Source organism: Rutidosis leptorrhynchoides, chromosome 5, assembly GCF_046630445.1.
Source record: "Rutidosis leptorrhynchoides isolate AG116_Rl617_1_P2 chromosome 5, CSIRO_AGI_Rlap_v1, whole genome shotgun sequence".
Taxonomy (NCBI): domain Eukaryota; kingdom Viridiplantae; phylum Streptophyta; class Magnoliopsida; order Asterales; family Asteraceae; genus Rutidosis; species Rutidosis leptorrhynchoides.
The window spans coordinates 211,843,146-211,865,191 of record NC_092337.1 but is presented as its reverse complement, the minus strand read 5'-3'; positions in this window follow the sequence as shown (position 1 = coordinate 211,865,191).

Below are 22,046 nucleotides of genomic sequence, written 5' to 3'. Positions count from 1 at the left end.
TAATGTTAAATGGTACTTCTAATACTAATATCAATAATAATGGTACCTAATGATATTAATGATAATAATAAATATACATGTGATAATAATGCTAATATTAATGATACTAATAACAATTTGCATACTAATAATACTTTTTAATTATACTTAGTAATAACTATAATGATATTAATATTAATTATATTATGCAATTTTGGATAGTAATAATAATAATAATAATAATATTTCTATAACACTAACGAATAACAATAAATGATAATAATAATAAGTAATAATAATAATGATGATAATAATAATAATAATAATAATAATAATAATAATAATAATAATAATAATAATAATAATAATAATAATAATAATAATAATAATAATAATAATAATAATAATAATAATAATAATAATAATAATTGAAATAAAATAAAGTGTATAGCCTTCTCTAAAAAAATTTCTCCAGACGAGACTCGAACTCAAGACCTCTCGCTTAACAAGCTCACCCCTTAACCATTGAACCCTCTGTTTCATTCTAATTTAACCCACGTAATTAAATATATATACCCATATATCTAACTAGTTTTTTTTCCTTCTTTAAAATTTGATCAACCAAGCAATCATTCCTTCTCATTACTCAGCTCGGCCCAACAACAATTACGGCTCCAAAACTCATCGGCCCAAATAGATATGGCAGCCCAACTTGCAAACCAAAATCGGGTTTTGTGGCCCGTTACATTTGCTGGGTGAATAAAGCAGTCACGAGGAAAAAAATAAAATAAAGGGTTTCCTTTCACTTTATCCCTTTTTTTCTTTTTAAACCGGCAATGACAAAATACAACTAAGACTGTTTTTGGTTTGATTGGTAATCGTTCATCATCATTGCCATTTAATTTTATTAATCATTTGCTATAAAAGCAAGTTGCGGCAGCCTACAGTATCATCGTATTTGTCATTGGATTAATACGGTTTTCACCATCCTTCTTGTGGGTTTTCGATTAACAGAAGGAAGAAACAAAAAATAGAGAAGTAGAAAGAGTTGCAGGTATGTTCGGGTTGTATCGGACTGATACAGAAAAAAAATATAACAGTCTGATCGAATACTAGAAGTGTTTGGCTTGGCCTGTGGTTTTCGATTCATGGTAGGAGTACCAGTAGTAGGAATTACAAGTGTTTTCATGATTTTGAAAATAAGAAAAGAAAACGGAAATTTAGTAGTAGTAGACCTGGTTTTGTGGGCTTCAGTTTTAAAGTTGAAAATAAAACAGGAAGTTGTCTGCAGCTAGCCATGATATGTAACTGAAGGTTTGGGTTTTGGGGGTCCAGGCTGAACTGTGACAACACACAAGATTGGTTGTAGAGATTTGATCGTGTTTGGTTGTTCATTGTGTCTTACGAAGGAGATTTAGAGAGAGTGAAGTGGTGATGATTTGGTTAGTGGAGGTGATTTAAGTTCGTTATGGGTCGAGACCAGGAAAAAAACGGTGCTCTGGTTGCAACAGTGAATGGGTTTTATATGATGAATGTTTGTCAAACTGTTGCAGTATAAAAGGGATCAAAGGATTAGCTTTTGTTTCGACGTGTAGTATTTTAACAATTGTTGATGATCGTTCTCATGTTTGAAGGTGGTGGCGTGTTTGTAATGGTGGTTCTTGGTTAATAAATGAAACGAAAAGTGATGGTAGGGTGGTGGTTAAATGGGTGTTCAAATGGTGGTTACATGGAGGTGGTGTGATCGGTTTGATGAATATGATGGTTGATCGAGTAGTAGCTTGCATTGGTTAGAAAGTTCAATGGTGTGGAGTCCCTCAAAGCCTCAATTCAAGAGATAGTTAGTGGTGTATGTACTTGTGTATACATATATAGATTATTCATATGATATAATATTATTATTAATTAACGTCGGTAATAAAGATCCAAAGTTTACAAATCATTAAAATTAATCGTTTAAAATATTTATTATATATTGATTATAAATTTAAAAATAATTCTAATATCAACATTGAACAATTAAAATGAATTAAAATATTGACTATAACATATGAAACTAAACAATTCTTCAAGTTTGCCACTTGATTTCATCTTAAACCTCATTTGTATCTTGACGATTACAATCTGCGTTCAAACCTTTCATGATTCTTGAAAACATCTCAAACGAGAGGATGAACCAACCGCACTTCATCTACGGGAGAAAAGATTGATGCATTTAGTTATGCATCTGAAAAACTCTCGGAAACTGAGTAAACATTTAACACGTAGTTGTGCTAATTCCTTTAGTGTTATTATTACCCAAAATAACTTGGTAATTCCTTTCAAAGTAGCAAATTTTGTCACAGCTCCAACAAATCAACTTCGACTTTTCACTCGGATTAGCTTATTATAACCTTGATATATAAGTTGTCTTTCGTCATCGATACCGGGAAACCATTTACATCTCACCACATTAGCAGTAAATTTACCAACAACTTCGCTGATCTCTGACTTTTCGAAAAATCACTATATTCAGTGAAACCCTATCATTTACTCATTTACATCTTATAACAAGAATTACTATACCAACCATCGGGAATTAGCAATCAGTATTTTGAAATCTCTCAGCATGTCTACATCAATAGTTATATGTATACATATAACAATTATCTCCTAGAATTACAATCTTCAATTCTGAAATTTTGAAAAGGCACCCAGCTTACGAATCAATACATTGAACTTTGAAAAAGCTGAATGAAGCAGCAAAAACTGTAGGCAACCGTAAACGACCTTAGTCGTCGGAAGTTTAATGATAAAGAATAGTATGTTGGAAAAGCTCAGAAACGTTAGAACTGAAAAACGGATTGAGCTAACCACGAAGGAGACCAAGGACAAATACAAGGACCATGCCCTCTATTCAAAGAATCCAGGTAATTCTGGATCCGATGAAATCATTAGAGAATATCTTGCTCTAAAGTCATGTTAAAAATCTTGCGGAAAATCTTTCTTCATCAACCATCGAACTAAGAAATTCCAAAATATCATCATAAATATCTTCGATATTTCTGAAGATATTTTCATAAATATTCTCGTCTGAAATCATTAATCTCTTCGTGCTATCAGTGTTACATCATATAGAAACTGTTAGTTTCTATATTCTGTAAACTTTCGAGCTTAAAATATGAATGTTATTGGAGTAATGTTGGGAACTGATGCATGAGTTAGTATAATATAATGACACTTGATCAACGTGATTATATTACATTAAGTCATGGTGAGTTCTAATGGAACGTGATGATTCACAGATCATAACATCATCATGTGTCATGTTACATAACTCTTTCATTCTACATAACCTCCGAACATATCAAGAAGAATATATTCTTGATAGTTCTATCTTCTGTAGTTTTGATAAATTTGAAAATAAAATCGTGCTATCACGTTCCACCATGCTTAGAACATTATAATCATTTGAAACTCTATATCTACGAATTCTGGACCGTTGCTCGCTTTACTAGAGGTCGAGAGGATAATAAAAAGGCAAAGAGATCCAAAATATAAGAGAAAATATAAAGCCCAATGACAACACCGAAATTACAAACCGTGGATATCAGTACGTATAGAAATATAAAGAAACGGGAGGATTATAAATACAATAATCCCTAGAGCATAATAGAAATAAACAGATTCTTCAGGTGGGAGTTGGAAAAGAAGAACGATCATTGCGATAGCCAGGATAAGGACAAGGATTATAACTGGATTAAGCATTTTCACAATCTTTTAGATGTATGAAATAAGAAAGAAGGTATAGGAATGGTGTGAATAATGGAACGAACGAGCTTAATTTATAAAGGAAAAATCAGACGTAACAATCGAGATAGATCACCGTAATTGATTATAGAGATCTTAATTTCGTTATTCACCGAAGAAATCAAATCTTTTAGATCTCGAAGATTTTCTTTAAATCTCTTGAATTCCGGAATTCAAGCAAAACAACGTCAAAAGCTAAGACGCATCTTATTTTCTAAATTCAACCCTGACTCTGTCAAAAGTTAAGATGAATCTTTACTTTCCTATTTCACTCTTTGGTGAGAGCTTCATTCATACTCTTCGAATAATCGAATTATTTTTTTATTCATATTACTCAATGATGATAAAACTCAAGTTATCAACTCATATTCGTCATGAAAACATTTTTATTGTTAGCCATGATCACCTCACTCAAATTTCGGGACGAAATTTCTTTAACGGGTAGGTACTGTGATGACCCGGGAAATTCCAACCAAATTTTAAACTTAATCTTTATAATTCTGACACGATAAGCAAAAGCTGTAATGTTGAGTCTCAAAATTTTTGAATTATTTTATGAATCCATTTAACCTTTGACTAGTCCCGACGATTCACGAACAATTGTTTGTAACTAAATATGTATATATATAAATGTAAATATATATATATATATATAATAATTTGAAAATTTTAAAATACAATTTAAACCTTAAAATTAAAAATGTAAAATAATATAGAATATAATAAGGTTGTGATTAAAAAGAATCTATATACATGATTGATATTATGGGTATATTATAATATATATAAAATGTATAAATATTAAATAGTTAGTATGTGTTATTGTATAATATATTGTATTATATAACTAACATCATGTAATACTAACATATTAAAGATAACTACAAGTTTAAATATAGTGTTATATCAATATAATTAATATTACTTTCATTATTAATATTAATATCAATATTAATATCAATATTTGTGTTATTAATACATTTATAATGGATGTCATACAGATATAGAAATTAAAATATATAACTTATTATCACTAATATTAGTGTTATCATTCTTAATATCACTATCATGATAACTAGTAGTAAAAAAATGATGGTTATTATGACTATCGTTATTATTTTAGTTATTATTACTATTCTCGTTAAAAATCCTTATCATTATCATAGTTATCATTATTATAAAAAAAGATATAAATTATTAGTATTATCATGAATAATATTATTATTATCATTTTTATAATTATTATCATTATTATTATCATTAATATTATATTTATTACTATTATTATTTTATTAATAATGTTAAATAATAATAGTATTATTATTATTATATATTATTAACTACTAATTAATAAAATTAAATTTAAATGCAGTACATATCTATTATATATGCACGCGTGTTTACCTGCTCCTATTATTTTTTTCTCTCTTGCTTTTTCTTCTCCCTACTCGTGATCCATTGTCGACTTCTCTTCATCTAAATCAATCGATCCATTCATAATATTAATAAAACAGATTTCTTTGATTGTTCCATTATCTATATTAATCTTAATCATTCTTTTATCTGTTTTCATTGAATTAAAAAGCCAAGAAGTATACCTGTTTGTTCTTTTTTCTTCTGTTCGCGACTAGCATGACCAAAGGATCGAATTTGGGTGAGTTCTAAAAATCTATTAATGCAATTGTGTTAGAATTACTCTAGTTAAGCTTTCTGTAAAATTTCAATGCCTAATGTTTCGATTTAACTTCCAATTTTGGAGTCAAACCTTAAATTCAAAAGGTCAAACATTTTGTTCATCGCAAAATTCGAAATCGTTTTGATGTTTCACGTTCAATTGACGATTCCAATAGTTTCTAGGATAGAATTGAAGGGTACTTTGTATATAAACCTTAGTCCAAAACCATCTAATAATCGAAGTTTATTTTTTTTGTTTATAACAGCGACGCTGTTTTTTTTATTTTTTATTTTTTTCTCGTCTAATTAATTCAAAATCACACTAGGTTTGTTAGTCTAGTTTGTTGTAAATCGTAAATCAGAAACAGAAGTTTTGTTGTGGATTATAAGGCTTACTTGTGATTGACCCATCCATTGAAGAAGATGAAGAAGCATAAATAGAAAACGGTTTATATTTATTAGGAGTTGTAACATATCAGTAAATGGCAATAGCCCAGACGGTTTGAGGAGGTTGCGGGTTAGCGAGGGGTCTCGGGTTCGAGTCCCGTTGGTGGCATCTTTTTATTTTTCAGCCCCTTTTGAGAGGTAGTTATCTTTATATTTATATTTATTATTATTATTATTATTATTATTATTATTATTATTATTATTATTATTATTATTATTATTATTATTATTATTATTATTATTATATTATTATTATTATTATTATTATTATTATTATTATTATTATTATTATTATTATTATTATTATTATTATTGGTTTTTGTTATTATTATTATGATAATTGTTGTTACTCCTAAAATGTTAGAAGTATTATTATTATTAATCACATTAAGAGTTATTATTATTGTAATTATTAATATAAGTATTATAGTTACAATTACAATTAGGATTTTTATCATTGTTATTACTAACATTATTATCCTTATTAGTAATATCATTATGTAGTATCATTATAAATACTAACATTAATAATAAAAAGATTGTTGTTATTATTATTATTACAAGTCTTAGGGTTTCCACACCCCAATTTAACCCAAGTTCACTCATTTAAAATGATATCTAGGTGTGCTAGTGCTTTTACTAACCATTTAAGACCCATAAACACCATATATCACATTAAAACCCTAGGATAGTCATCCTTGGGTCCTCATGACCCCAATCTTACCAAAAAATACCCAAAATCCACCAACAACAACAATAAACTCGAATCTTGGTGTTAATCTTAAATTAACAACTAATGGGGTTTCATCTATGAACATACAATCAAAAGCCCCAAATTTAGATGATGAACACGAAAATGAAATTCGGAGTTAGAGCTTACTGCTAGTATCACCTTGTAGCTAAAAACGAGGAGAACAAACTTGTCTCTTACGCTTTCGATCAAAACCCGCTTCTTCCTTTCCAAAAATCCCTTTGAATCAAATGGGGTTTTGAAGTTTGAGAGGAAAAATAGAAAGAAAAGGAAAAAGAAAATAAGAAAATGAGATGAGTGGATTGGATTTAAGATCCCAATCTGGCACATATGTAAAATGACCAAAATGCCCTTGAATATCTTTTAAAATTACAATTTAATTTAAAATAACTTATTTCCAGGTGAACTTTCAGGCAAACTTCCAGGTGAACTTCCAGGTGACACTACACTTCCAGGTGAACTTCCAGGTGAAGTTCCAAATGACACTAAACTTCCAGGTGAAGTTCCAAATGACACTAAACTTCCAGGTGAAGTTCCAAATGACACTAAACTTCCAGGTGAAGTTCCAAATGACACTAAACTTCCAATCATTTAAACACATATACGACCAAGTATAAACGTTCTTAAGATCAATTACGTACCTTAAATCACATATGGGAAAATCGGGATGTTACATTCGAAAGGACCAATATACTGCGGATTTAGCTTCCCGCGTTTCCCGAAACGGATTACACCTTTCCAAGGTGCGACTTTTAACATTACGCGGTCACCGACTTAGAATTCGAGGTCGTTGCGTCTAGTGTCGGTATAGCTCTTTTGATGACTACGGGCCGTCCTAAGCCTATCTCGGATTTGGACGATCTTCTCGGTTGTTTCACGAATGATTTCGGGTCCGGTGATTTGTGTGTCACCTACTTCGGCCCAACAAAGAGGAGAATGACATTTTCGGCCATATAAAGCTTTGAAAGGTGCGGCTTTAATACTCGCGTGATAACTATTGTTGTAAGAGAATTCGGCGAGCGGCAAGTGCTTGTCCCAAGCTTTTCCAAAATCGATAACGCAAGCTCGTAACATGTCTTCCAAGGTTTGAATTGTTCGTTTGCTTTGTCCATCGGTTTGTGGATGATATGCGGTGCTCATGTCTAAACGCGTTCCCAACGCTTCTTGTAAAGTACGCCAAAATCTAGAAACAAAACGGCCATCTCGATCAGAAATAATCGATAAAAGAACACCATGACGGGCTACGATCTCTTTAATGTAAAGTTGTGCAAGTTTTTCCATTTTGTCGGTTTCCTTCATGGCTAGGAAGTATGCGGACTTGGTTAGACGGTCAACAATAACCAAAATAATATCATAACCGCCCACCGTCTTTGGTAGTTTGGCAATAAAATCCATCGTTATCCTTTCTCACTTCCATTTCAGGATTTCAGGTTGTTGAAGTAGTCCGGACGGCCTTTGATGTTCGGCTTTAACTTTGGAGCAAGTTAGGCACTTTCCAACATAAGTAGCAACATCCCTTTTAATGTTCGGCCACCAATATTGTTCTTTGAGGTCGTGGTACATCTTATTGGCACCGAGGTGAATCGAATATCTTGACTTATGGGCTTCGTCTAAAATAAGGCTTCGTAAGTCCCCGTAACTAGGCACCCAAATTCTTCTGGCAAAATATCGAAGTCCGGTCTCCTTAACTTCGAATCGTGAGGTGAGGATGTTCAAGCGTTCAAGAGATTTGTTTTCATCCTTAAGAGCTTCATCTTGGGCTACCCGAATTTGGTTATTGAGATTGGTGTGGATGGTGATGTATAAGGCTCGGACACGAAGAGGCACTGCTCTTTTTTTCGACTTAAGGCATCGGCTACTACATATACCTTCTCGGGGTGATAACAAAGCTCACAATCGTAATCATTCAAAGTTTCAATCCACCGTCGTTGTCTCATGTTTAGTTACTTTTGATCGAAGATGTGTTGGAGGCTTTTGTGATCGGTGAAGATGCTGCTTTTGGTCCCATAAAGATAGTGTCTCCACATTTTGAGTGCAAAGACAACGGCTACGAGTTCGAGATCATGTGTTGTGTAGTTCCGTTCATGGATTTTTAGTTGTCGAGTGGCATAAGCAATGAATTTCTTTCGTTGCATCAATACACACCCAAAACCATGTTTCGAGGCATCACAATATACAACAAAATCATCATTGCCTTCGGAAGTGACAAGATAGGGGCGGTGGTTAGCTTTGTCTTCAAGATTTGAAACGCGAACTCTTGTTCGGTTGCCCAAATGAATTTCTTTCCCTTGTGAGTTAACGCGGTTAGAGGACGTGTAACCAAAGAAAAATGCTTGATGAATCTACGATAGTATCTAGCGAGACCCAAGAATTGACGGTTGTGAGTAGGAGTAGTAGGGGTCTCCCATTTGCTAATGGCTTCCATTTTTGCGGGATCGACATTAATACCTTGATCGCTTACAACATGACCAAGAAATTGAACTTCCTTCAACCAAAATTCACACTTGGAGAATTTGGCATAGATTCGTTCTTGTCTCAAGAGTTCAAGCACAAGTCGAAGATGTTTTTCGTGCTCTTCTTCGCTTTTAGAGTAGAACAAGATATCATCGATGAATACAATAACAAATTTGTCGAGATACGGTTTGCACACGCAGTTCATGAGGTCCATGAACACCGTCGGTGCATTAGTTAGACCAAACAGCATTACAAGGAATTCGTAACTACCATAGCGAGTCTGAAAAGCGGTTTTGGAGACATCTTCCCCCTTAACCCTTAGTTGATGGTAACCCGAATGGAGATCAATTTTTGAATATACACGGGTTCCTTGTAGTTGATCGAAAAGGTCGTCAATGCGTGGGAGAGGATATCGGTTCTTAACTGTCAATTTATTTAGTTCACGATAATCGATGCACATTCGTAGGGATCCATCTTTCTTCTTAACGAATAAAATCGGAGCACCCCATGGTGAATGACTAGGTTGGATAAAACTACGGTCAAGTAGTTCTTGAATTTGACTTTGCAATTCTTGCATTTCGGATGGAGCAAGTCTATACGGTGCACGTTCTACGGGTGCGGCTCCCGGAATAAGATCGATTTGGAATTCTACCGGTCGATGAGGTGGAAGACCCGTCAATTCATCGGGAAAAACATCAGAAAAGTCACTAACAATTGGCACATCATCGATATGCTTCTCATCGGTCTATACTTTCTTAACGTGGGCTAGAATCGCAAAACAACCTTTACGAAGGTACTTTTAAACTTTTAGGCACGAGACGAGGTTGAGTCCGGTGCAACTCTTATCGCCATAGACAATCAAGGGTTCACCATTCTCGATAGGAATTTGAATCGCTTTAAGATCGCAACGAATGTGAGATTTCGTTTTGGCTAACCAATCCATACCAATGATTACATTGAAGCTCCCTAGTTCTATAGGTATCAAGTCAATTTCAAACTCTTTACCCATTAAGTTTAACGTACACCCCCGATAAAATTTGTCGGCACTCAATATTTTCCCGTTGGCCACTTCAATGGTATAAGTAGTATCTAGTGGGAGTGGTGGAGTGCTAAAAGAATGAGTCAAAGTCTTGGATACAAAACTCTTATCGATACCCGAATCGAATAAGCAAGAGACATAAGAATTGTTGAGAAGAAACGTACCCGTGACTAGTTCATTGTCATCTCAGGCTTCCTCGGTATTGATGTTGAAAGCTCGGCCGCGTGCATCTGAGTTAGCTTTCTTCTTTGGGCACGCATTCCTATAATGACCCGGTTGACCACATTCATAACAAACACCCGGTCTTGGTGCATTGTGTGATGACCCGGGAATTTCTGACTAGATTTAAACTTAATCTTTATATGATTTCGACACGATAATCAAAGTCTGTAAGGTTGAGTCTCAAAAAGTTTGAATTGTTTCATGTATACATTTACCTTCGACTACTCTCGACGATTCACGAACCACTATTTGTAAATAGATACATATATTTAAAAATATATGAATTTGAAATATAAATTAAAATATTATATGACGAAATTGTTAGAATTAATAATGTAAAATAAAATAATATATAATAACTATTATTTAGAATATAACTATATATGTAAATAATGTATAATGAATATATATATAGTTTTGAATTTATTTTGTAAGCAACAATAACGCTCAATTATCAATTGATCAATAATAAGTAAATTAAAATCAAACCTATATCATTTTAAAATAAACGGTGAGACGAAAATAAGTTCTATAAATTTTAGGCTTACTAAAAATGTATTTAGGAACTAATTGTTAAGTTTTAACACTTTTTATATTTTACCCAAAAATTGAGAGGGACAGTTGATGTAATTTTTATTTAATAATTAAAGACCAAAATTTTATGCCATAATGACTAAAATAAATAAATATAATTACTGTAAAAATTTGGGATTTTTTTTCGAAGACTTTTTATTCGCCACTAAGTGAACAGCGGGGCACAATTTAGCAGTCCGCGAAAACTGGCGGAAACTAAACTCCAATTCGATGTCGTCTATCTCATTTGATTCTAAAAAGTAATGTTACTATAATATTAAAATATATATATTTCTGTTGAAAGATTTAAACAACCATTTGATTATTTGTGATTTCTATTTTCTGTCAACCTCACAAACAAAGCATCCAGCTATTATTATGCCTAATCAATCTAATTATAATTAAGATACTGTGCTTGATTGTACCTATTATTACTTTATGTTTTGTTTCATTACAATCACTTGATGTTAACAAGTACCAGATTCTTTTTCCGTGTTTCAACATTACTAATTGATCACAAGATGTCAAATAACAATATTATATGTATATATGTATATATGTATATATGTATATATGTAATCATAATAACAATATTATATGTATATATAGATTAAGGGAGTAATCATAATAAAAACACCAACTTGTCTTCCCTCCCTCTTCTTGATTCGACAAGCTTCAACAGAACTTAACCATTCCCAAAAACATCTTTCGGTACTCACCATGTTCAACCACCTTCTTCAACACCACAACCGAGACCACCACTTCACCTCCGGTCACCATTCACCACTTCATCACCGTAGTCATTTTTTTTTCTCTCTCTCTCTCTCTCTCTCTCTCTCTCCATTATCATTCGAGAAACCTCATCACCATGGCAACCCATTTACAGCTGCAGTTCCTTCTTCCTATTTTCTGTTTACAGTCCAAATCAAGACACAAAACTTACACCTGCTACAGCCCGTTGAGTCACCTATCCAGCTGTTTTCTTGCAATATGATATTGTATATACTTCAAACGAAACCCTTCGATACCCAGGTACTGTTTCTGTTTAGAATGTCGACCCAAAAACAAGATATTTGGACTGCTATTTACGCTGTTATTGCCACTGCAATATTACTGCTACTGGTAACCCGACACACAACCACTTACGTTGATAATTATGATGAAACGTGATGTAAGATATAGTGAATGATAAAGTTAATGATACTTGAAGAATAAAAAAAAAAGAAGATAATGATGAGTGTTGGTATAACAACAATAAAGTGGATGACTCGATTCCACTAATTCTGTATGTTTCTGTTAACGAACTGAAACCATAAACAATTACCATTTGGGCCGAGAGTTTTTATTTTCTTGGTTGGGCCGAGAGCCTTTGAATTCAGTTTGGGCCGAGATCCAAATATATTATGTGGGTAGTTATGGTTTAGTTCCAATATTTGGTGATATACTGTTTTGGGAATTAAAGGTCGATGATGATTGTAAATGAAGATGTATATTCGATGATTAGCAAGGATTAGATGATAATGAGAGTTAATAAGATAATTAGATGGTTAGAATGATGAAATAGATGATGATATACGAAAATGATAATGGTGATAGCTTGATAATAATGTAGGATAATACATAAAGTGATACAACGATGATTCGATTATATTGATAATGTTATATTGACATAAGATTATGATAAATGAGTTGATGAATTGGGTTTGAAATTTAGAAGATGAAGAAGAAACAAGACGAAATAGGTTATAAGATTTTAGGAGGTTATAAAAGCAGAAATGATATGGCAGAGGAACGGTTTGGAGTGTTAGCAGGTTAATGAGAGGTCTTGAGTTCGAAACCAGACTATGGCATATTCATTTTCTTTTAAGAAGAAGTAGAGCAGACAGAGATATAGGTTAAATGAAATTTAGTTAAGTGTTATAACAGAAAAGAAGATGCAGTGTATTGGTTAAGAAGTGTTTGTGGGTGAGCGGGAGGTCGAGAGTTCGAGCCCCGGCAGTGGCGTTTTATTTTAAAAGCTCCTTTCTTCAAAGGTTGTACTCTTTTATGATTTATTATTATTTTTATTTTTATTATTATTATTATTATTATTATTATTATTATTATTATTATTATTATTAGAGAAAAATTATCATTTATAATAACATTATTACTAAATTTATCATTTTTATCATTATTAATATTATTATTGTTATCATTATTGTAGCATTACTATAATTATTATTTTAACAAAGAAATAATATTTTTATAAAAATATAGTTAAAACATATAACCTAACTACATTGATATTTTATATTAAGTATTTATAAAATAAATATAGTTCATTAATTAATGAAACATATAATTTATTAAAATAACAAATATATCATTAATAATAATGGTATATAAATTTGTTCGATTACAATGTGTTAATATATATAACTAATATAGGTTTGTGAATCCGAGGCCAACCCTATACTTGTTCAATGTCGTTCTATGTATTTTTACTACAAAATACATTAGGTGAGTTTATTTATTCCCTTTTTATATATATTTTTGGGCTGAGAATACATGCAATGTTTTAATAACTATTTTACAATATTTGTATGCGTGAGTTTCATTTGCTCCCTTTTTACTCATTACATTTTTGGGCTGAAAATACATGCAATTGCTTTATTAACTATTTTACAATATTTATATGAGTGAGTTTCATTTTCCGTTTTACTCTTTACATTTTTGGGACTGAGAATACATGCAAATGTTTTATTAACTGTTTTACAATATTTATATGCGTGAGTTTCATTACTCCCCTTTTAAATGCTTTTGCAATATATATTTTTGGGACTGAGAATGCATGCGCTTTTATAAATGTTTTACGAAATAGACACAAGTAATCGAAACTACATTATATGGTTGAATGATCGAAATCGAATACGCCCCTTTTTATTAAGTCTGGTAATCTAAGAATTAGGGAACAGACACCCTAATTGACGCGAACTCTAAAGATAGATCTATCGGGCCCAACAAGCCCCATCCAAAGTACCGGATGCTTTAGTACTTCGAAATTTATATCATGTCCGAAGGAGGATCCCGGAATGATGGGGATATTCTTATATGCATATTGTGAATGTCGGTTACCAGGTGTTCAATCCATATGAATGATATTTTTGTCTCTATGCATGGGACGTATGTTTACGAGAAATGGAAATATGAAATCTTGTGGTCTATTAAAATTATGAAACGGTTATTATTGTTAAACTAATGAACTCACCAACCTTTTGGTTGACACTTGAAAGCATGTTTATTCTCAGGTATGAAAGAAGTCTTCCGCTGTGCAAATTGCTCATTTTAAAGATATTACTTGAAGTCATTCATGACATATTTTAAAAGATGTTGCATTCGAGTCGTTGAGTTCATCAAGATTATTATTAAGTCAATTATAGTTAGATATGTTATAAAATGGTATGCATGCCGTCAACTTTCTATGTAATGAAAGATTGTCTTTTTCAAAAATGAATGCAATGTTTGTAAAATGTATCATATAGAGGTCAAGTACCTCGCGATGTAATCAACTGTTGTGAATCGTTTATAATCAATATGGACTTTGTCCGGATGGATTAGGACGGGTCCTTTCACATTGGGCCCCTTTTGAGCAATGGGGGCGGTATTTCTACAATCGTGGGCCAAATGGCCACTTCTTTGGCACTTGATGCAAAACGGCCTTCCACATTCACCCAAATGATGTTTGTGGCACTTGTTGCAATACGGTAAAATTCCGGCATAACCTTTCTTGCCGTCGGAAGTGAAAGGCTTTTTGGTGAAGTTGTTGTTGTTGTAGTTGCTTGATGGAGTGGCTTCCCATTTTCTTTTGTTGCCACCCGATTTATCCTCGGCCTTAGGTGCCGGTACTATGATTTCGTCCACCGTTTCTATCAATTGGTGAGCCGTCTTCAAAACTTCTTGTAGGTTAGCGGGTTTGGATGACATTACCCCATGTTTGATGCTCTTAGGGAGGCCATCCATGTAAAGTTCAACCTTTAGCGACTCGGGGTTCACGAGGTTTGGGCACATCAAATATAGCTCGGTGAACCATTGATTATAAGCCTTGAGGTCATTTCTGATCGCTTTTAAAGTTCTTAGCTCTTGTCCGAGCTTGCGAGTCTCTTCACGCAGGAAGTATTCGATGATCATCTTTTCTTTCAAATCGAGCCAAGAGAGAGCGTGGGCTTCATCGCTACCCACTGATTTTACATACGTGTTCCACCACATGAGAGCGATACTGGCAAAAGTGTGGGTGGAATATTTGACCTTGTCTTGGTCCCAGAAACCGCTTATGCTAAAAACGGATTCCGTTTGCTCAAACCATCGAGTAAGAGCAACCGGTCCTCTGGTCCCATCGAAAGTATGAGGTTTGCACCCCATGAAAGCTTTATAGGAACATACCTCGTTTGAATTTTCGGCTCCATTGTTGTTGTTGTTGTTGTGGTTGTTGTTATTTTTGTTGTTGGATGAGTGACCGGCCATGGCCGCATCTACGGCGGTGGCTATCATTCGGTGAAGAGCTTGTTCGGGAGTTTCATTATGAGTACCGCGGCGAGGAGGCATTATTCCTTCAAGACACAAGAATATCGTTGATTAGTATTCTCAATAATACTAATCGTGATATAGAATAAAGATAAAGAGAAAATTTTCCTTGACTCGCCTTAAATTCTTTATGTCATAATGTCGGAACGTCCATATGAGTCACCGTAATATAATCCTGGCAATTATATTACCCTAATTCATATGTGCATTCGACATTATTTCATAGAGTCAAGGTAGCGTGTCAATCAGATTAAACAACGTAAGGTTAAGATGGAATAAGAGTTAGATATGAATAGAAGAGTTCGAGTATAAATGCACAAGTAGTCAAGTAATTCCTACCTCAAGTCTATATGCCGGTTGTAGTCTAGACTCACCAATGTACGCTATGACTCGGGGTTGACACCAATGAACTCTAAATCGCTACAACCAACGCTATGATACCATCTGTAGCGACCCGGCAAAATCATCATTGACGGCGCCGTCTACTTAGGTCCCATTACGTGGTCATAAGTCTTTAAAACAACGTTTGACCAAAAATATGTCGCATTCATTTCAAAAGTAAGGATGTTTCAAGGTTTACAAAGTAGTTCAACGACTAGTTACATTACAACGTTTAAAGTACAATTGAAACATATGCGACACAATTTAAAGTAAGTCAAAAGACGCTCCACGTATGCATGTATACTCGACATCCAAGCAAGTATCAAAAAGTATAGTGCGGAAGCATGTATCACCTAGTATTCATGGACCTGAGAAAAACATAGAAAATCTGTCAACGAAAAACGTTGGTGAAATCATAGGTGTATTTGCAAAGTATGTTTTTGAACCACAAGATTTAGTATAAAGTGGATATCAAGCGTATACATCCCAAAAGATGTTATTTATATCACGAGCACCCAATTACCAAAGCTTAACTGAATCTTACCTCTGCATAATTGTGTTAGAACCTACACTATATACCGAAAATACGTTTCATCCATCTGGATGAGGGTTCGTCAAACCTGTATGGCCACATAACATAAGTTCTTTCTTACACCCTACAAGTGTAACTGATGATAATTGGACTTTAGGATTTTTGTTCTAACTCGTATGTATCTTTGCTTTCGTATTTGTGTTCAAAGTATAAAAGTATAAATCGTTTATGTTTTCTCATCCCACGTATAAGTATAAAAGAGTAAAAGTGGGACTATGATCTCACCTTGAGTGCAAGAAGTATATGTACTTCACAAGTAAACATGTGCAAGAAAGAATGCTAGTCTTGACCTAAACAATAGGTTGTATCAATATCGGTAAAGCATGAAGTCGGTCAAAGTGTTCAATTAGTCTTATGGCTCATTACGACTCGATTATAAAGCATGTGAATCAAGTTGTCAAGTTTCATGTAACAATCAAGTATACAAGAAGATTAGAACGGTTTAAACAAGTATTGGTTAAGTTTGAACAAAAGTCAACTTTGGTCAAGTCAAAGTCAACGAAAAAGTCAACACGTTCGGGTCGGGTTCCGAACTATTTTTCTAAGTCTAATAATCATATATGAGCATGTTAGAACAAGTTTCATGTTAATCGGAGGTGCGGAGCATAGTTAAAATTAAACGAAAATGTGCACTTTTGGACAGCCGGGTTTGGAGCACCGCTCAAGGTATTGGAGCGCCGCTCCATGTATCTGTACAGCAATCTGGGCAGTTTAAACACTTAATGCACGAATCCAACTTCAAACAACCATAACTAATGAACCGTAAACATTCAAAACACGTATCTTATATCGTTGGAAAGATAATTTAACGAGGAATACAACTAAACACTTTTCATCAAACAAAAATATCATTTACAATAACCGAATTCTCATAAGTGATCATTAAAGGTTGATTATCAAGGGTTCAAGTTCACAAAATGCATAAAATGATTCAGGAACTTAATACACGCAAATAATACGCCGTTTCGTAGGTAATTACGCATACAATACTACTAAACACTTAACAACAACATTTCAAGGCTTTTAATGCATCAAAGATCACATTTAAGGCCACCAAACCCTAACTAACAATCATAAAATCCTTAATCATGTTAATGAGGCTTTTCCAAGTCAAATCACATACCAAATTGAAGCTAGTGATGCTAGTAACACATTTAATACATGCACTTTTAACATCTAACAACATATAATCAACCAAAACTCAAGATCAAACACACCCATTTCAAGTTTAAGCTAGTTACATCAAAATGACAAGAACAAGCATACAAATCATATATTCATGTTAGACTTGAGCCATATACACTAATTAACCCTTTTATAAGTTAAAAACATCAAGAACAAAAGATTTAGTGTTTTTAAAAAGTTACCCAAACGAGATGAGATTAGTATGGATTCGAAGAGGAAGATGCGAGGATTCCAAAAATGTAATTTGTTTAAATTGATCCTTGCTGGATCTTGAATAGATGATGAATCTTTGTTTGAATGTTTGAGAGCAAAAAGGAGGTGGAAGTATTAAGTGGGTGAAAAATGAATGGAGGAGGGAGCTTGACTAGTTGACCTAGTCAACTAGTTTGGCTCCTTGGCAAGTTTAGTCCCTCAAGTTTGAATCGGGTGCGTGAATTACCTAAACGAGATATTTTAAAATGCGTATTAACGGAAGATGTTATAATAATATAACGGACTTTAAAATAGTATAACGGAAGGTAAACAGAAAAAGGCGGGATGTTACAGCGTGTTTGCTTTCGTGTCGAAGTTGATGAACCGTGAGGTTCGACGGGTAGATAAAACCCTAAAGATCGAGTGTTTGATCTCAATGTGTGTTGGTAATGGAGTCTCCGTGACGCGGTGTTAGGTGCCTCTTCCATACCTACTAGCATGGTATTCGACTCCAATGATGTTGCGGTTACATTGTACTTAGGGTACCCGAGAGAAACCCTTAGGTACATGAGTGATAATTGTGTATCCTATCGTATACACACATAAAAGGCATAATGGTTGCATAAAAGTAGCATCAAGAAGGCTGGAAACAACAGTTCTGTAGAGTTATCCGTGCAGCGTTCTCCTCTGTACAGGCTGCTCTGTCATGCGTAAGCCCTGAAGGCCGCCTAGCACGTAAGCCCTGGCCGGAGAACGCCACCTTCAGCATAAATTTCGGATCACGAATAACAGAACGTATCATCATTTGACACGTGTCCCCGAGCAATCTGGTGGATCTGACACTATAAATAGACCCATTGGGTCATCATTTTACAGGATTCGGATATTCTGACAACTTTGAGAGCTGAGACTTCATTTATCTTTCTCTCTCTACTTTCTCTTACTAGAAGTCATCCGGCTAGCACTCTTATGCTCTACGGACGACAGATTGATTAAGCCACCCCACAAGTTTCTACACTTGTGAACCGGGTCTGCAGAGATTATTTCCCGAGGGTAAAAATCAATCGGCAACACTCCGCTCTCCTAAAGCTAGATTACTTCTAGTATCTTGTTGGCACACTAAGCCTTACCTCATAAGGAAATAGGTGTTAACAATGGCGCCATCCACTAATGCAAAGAACACACGAAACGGAAAAGGAACAAAAATAACTGAAGCTCTATTTGTACTTGAAGCAGTCAACAATCCATCAACTGATGACATGATAACTGTGGAAGATGTACCCGTTCAGCCACTAGATGGTACAATTGAAGAAACAGTTGATGAAACTGCAAAAAGACTTAAACATTTGGCAACTAATTCGGAGTAAAGGCCAGTAATCGAAGAAGCGACAGCTAAAAGTGCAGAAAGACTTTCAAATTTTGTTACTAATACAGAGCGACGACCATTGATGCAACCACGGTGATGTCCATCATTTATACCTCTTCGGAGGATGGCGGATGGCAGAGACAAGCAAATAATGAAGAGGCAATCTATATCAAAATACAAGTTATCCAGGCTACTCGACAAGCTGGGCAGTCTTATTGATGATTCTGGGGATGATAACGACCTGAGCTATGATAATAATGACTCTGATGATGAAACTGACAAAGATGAGTTCATGTCAGAGAAGCAGGCAGTGTTGCTTTTGAATGACATTCTTAAGCAGACAGCTCCGGCAAAATATAAGCAACGCTTAGCGCAGCCCGCCGTCCGTGCTGTGGCCGTGGACAATTTCTTTGCCCTCATTACTGGAGAGCAAGCCACCAAGCCATCGGCCATGGCAGAATCTACACAATGTTTCATTGATCGAATTGCTAATTATCGATTGCCCAGAAATCTTGCTATACCAGCAATTGGAGTTTATGATGGCACAACGGATCCGGAAGATTTTCTGACTATGTTTGAAGGTGTTATGAGGTTGCAGCATTGGGAGGATGAAACTGCGTGCCATATGTTTCCTATGGTAATGCAGAAAATGGCACGCGAATGGTTTGCTAGTTTGCCTCCAAGGAGTATTACCAGTTTTCTTGATTTGAGAGCAAAATTTGTGATGCAATACCAAAATCTACGGAGCTGTACTCTGACACATCTTGACGCACACGAGATCACAATGCATCATAATGAAACTTTGAGCAATTTTATGAAGCGTTATACACTTGAAGCACAGAAGATTCCTGATTGTCCAGAATCACAGCTTGTGTCTGGCTTCATTTTTCTGTCTTGACCAGCGACGGTTTAGTGCACTTGTTCATGCATTACGGTATGACTTGCCAAAAACATTGCATCAAGCGTTGGAGGTTGCACAGAGGCATGTTCGAGCTGGTGAGCATGGGTTGAACAAGTTTGATACTGGTAGTAGTAGCAAGCCACACAACGGAGGACGGTATTTTGATAGAAATCAGAGAAGGAATGACAATTCAAATGGAGGATGGATAGGAAACAATCACCCTAATGATTTTCACCACAACAGAAAGCCAATAGAAAGGCACCCGTTGATTATGGCGCTTACCAAAACTCTGAAAGAGATCCTCTTCACTGAACCAATTCGGACCACTTTCAATGCTCCAGCACCTATGGAAGAAAGGGAGGGTCCAAAGAGTGAGTTGTGGTGCGATTTTCATGAGGCATGGGGCCATGATACGGATAATTGCAAATCTTTGATGAGGGAAATCATAGAGAAAATCAAGGAAGGAGAATTGAATCATTTGTTACCTGGCAAACAGTACAGGAGGAATGATCCTCGCAGGAAATTTGTGTGGCAAAGGAATGATGGTAACAGAGGAGGCCGTGGAGAGAACAGAAGAGAGCAGCATGGCGGAAGAGATAATCGGAACCAACCGCAGTACGGAGACCGGGTCACAGAGCATGAGACAACTTCAGAAGTTGTAATTAGGATGGTTTGGATCAACGATAGTTATTATGCAGAAGGTGAATCATCAAACAGCAATTTGGACAGCTGGAGATATGCTCCAATCATCTTTCAGCCAATTCAGAATTGGGCGTTGTCCGTTCAGCCAATGATCATTTCAGCAGAGATAGCCAATAAGTTTGTCAATTGTATCTACACAGATACGGGAAGTGAAGCTGACATCATTTACTGGCATTGCTTGAAGACTTTTCCAAGGCATGTGCAGGACAGAGCTAGGCAAACAAGATTGAAAGTTTCTAGATTAACGGGAGCACTGGTAAATGCCATGGGGCAGATTCATTTGGAAATTGTTATGGGCACATTCCCATTTTTAAGAACAGAAACAATTGATTTCACAATCATAGATGGAAATTCTCGGTTTAACGTCCTTTTTGGAAGGACAGCGTTGGCTAAATTCGGAGCAAAAACATCGACAGCTCATGCAGAGATCAGGTTCCCAACTCCTAATGGAGTACCCGCCATACATTCACAGTATGTGGCACCGACTAGGGAGAGATCCACATTTGTGAACTTACCAAAAGGCAACGTAAACTGGAGAAAGCATGATCGGTTGTTTAGTGATGATGAAGTTCAGGAGTTTTTCATTCCATAATCAAGTGTGTAGGCCGGATAGTGCTGGGCGCTGGGCGTATGAAGAAGCAAATCTTAGCATGTTATCAAGAATAGAAGTTTACTATCAAGAGCAGTTTTTTAGCATTTTTATGAAGGCATTGTCTTTTACAATCGTTGTATTCATGCCAAAATACACATGTTTGGCATTTGAAGAATATATTTTCGCATTATAATGAAGAGCAGTGTTTATCAATTTACTGTGAGCCATTGTGCTAATTTTACAGTGCATATGTTAGCAATTGAATACATTAAACATTCATGGCATACTAATTAGGCTTGATCCACCTAAATTCGTCATCAATCGTTTATGTACTGCATAGTACCGAACAAAATATTATATATTTTTCTTAAACAAAGTGTTGACCGTGACAAATGTAAAACATTACATCTATAACCTGCCCACAGAAGGAGTGTATTTTTAAATACCTCCGATGGCGGAAGCTTTTGTGCCGGCCAGTAAAGGCACCAGGGATCGGCTAGAAAACGTTTAAGTTTTACTAGAAAGCACCGAGGCATGATACAAAACTCAGATACTTGTCATGACAAACATTATAAAAAAATTACCTCACAGAACGAAGTTCTATATTTTATGTATGAAGGCAAAATAATTAGCAATTCTTCCTC